This window comes from Schistocerca gregaria, chromosome 2 (genome assembly GCF_023897955.1).
Source record: "Schistocerca gregaria isolate iqSchGreg1 chromosome 2, iqSchGreg1.2, whole genome shotgun sequence".
NCBI lineage: Eukaryota > Metazoa > Arthropoda > Insecta > Orthoptera > Acrididae > Schistocerca > Schistocerca gregaria.
The window spans coordinates 836,269,195-836,269,854 of NC_064921.1; the positions used below are offsets into that span (position 1 = coordinate 836,269,195).

A 660-nucleotide genomic window follows, 5' to 3' on the forward strand; every position below is an offset into this window, starting at 1 on the left:
AACTGAGCTACCGAAGCACGACTCACGCCCGGTACTCACAGCTTTACTTCTGCCAGTATCTCGTCTCCTACCTTCCAAACTTTACAGAAGCTCTTTGCGAACCTTGCAGAACTAGCACTCCTGAAAGAAAGGATATAGCGGAGACATGGCTTAGCCACAGCCTGGGGGATGTTTCCAGAATGAGATTTTCACTCTGCACCGGAGTGTGCGCTGATATGAAACTTCCTTTCTTTCAGGAGTGCTAGTTCTGCAAGGTTCGGAGAAGAGCTTCTGTAAAGTTTGGAAGGTAGGAGACGAGATACTGGCGGAACTAAAGCTGTGAGTAGCGGGCCTGAGTCGTGCTTCGGTAGCTCAGTTGGTAGAGCAATTGCCCGCGAAAAGCAAAGGTCCCGAGTTCGAGTCTCGGTCGGGCAAACAGTTTTAATCTGCCAGGAAGTTTCATATCAGCGCACACTCCGCTGCAGAGCGAAAATCTCATTCTGGAAACATCCCCTAGGCTGTGGCTAAGCCATGTCTCCGCTATATCCTTTCTTTCAGGAGTGCTAGTTCTGCAAGGTTCGCAGAAGAGCTTCTGTAAAGTTTGGAAGGTAGGAGACGAGATAATGGCAGAAGTAAAGCTGTGAGTACCGGGCGTGAGTCGTGCTTCGGTAGCTCAGTTGG

General features: G+C 50.0%; 1 non-coding gene across 1 annotated transcript; it reads left to right on the forward strand.

The window, feature by feature from the left end:
* The first annotated feature begins 339 nt into the window (after nt 1–339).
* Trnar-gcg (transfer RNA arginine (anticodon GCG)) lies at nt 340–414 on the forward strand. Its single transcript has one exon. It is a non-coding gene; the product is annotated as a tRNA-Arg (tRNA).
* The last annotated feature ends 246 nt before the right edge of the window (nt 415–660 follow it).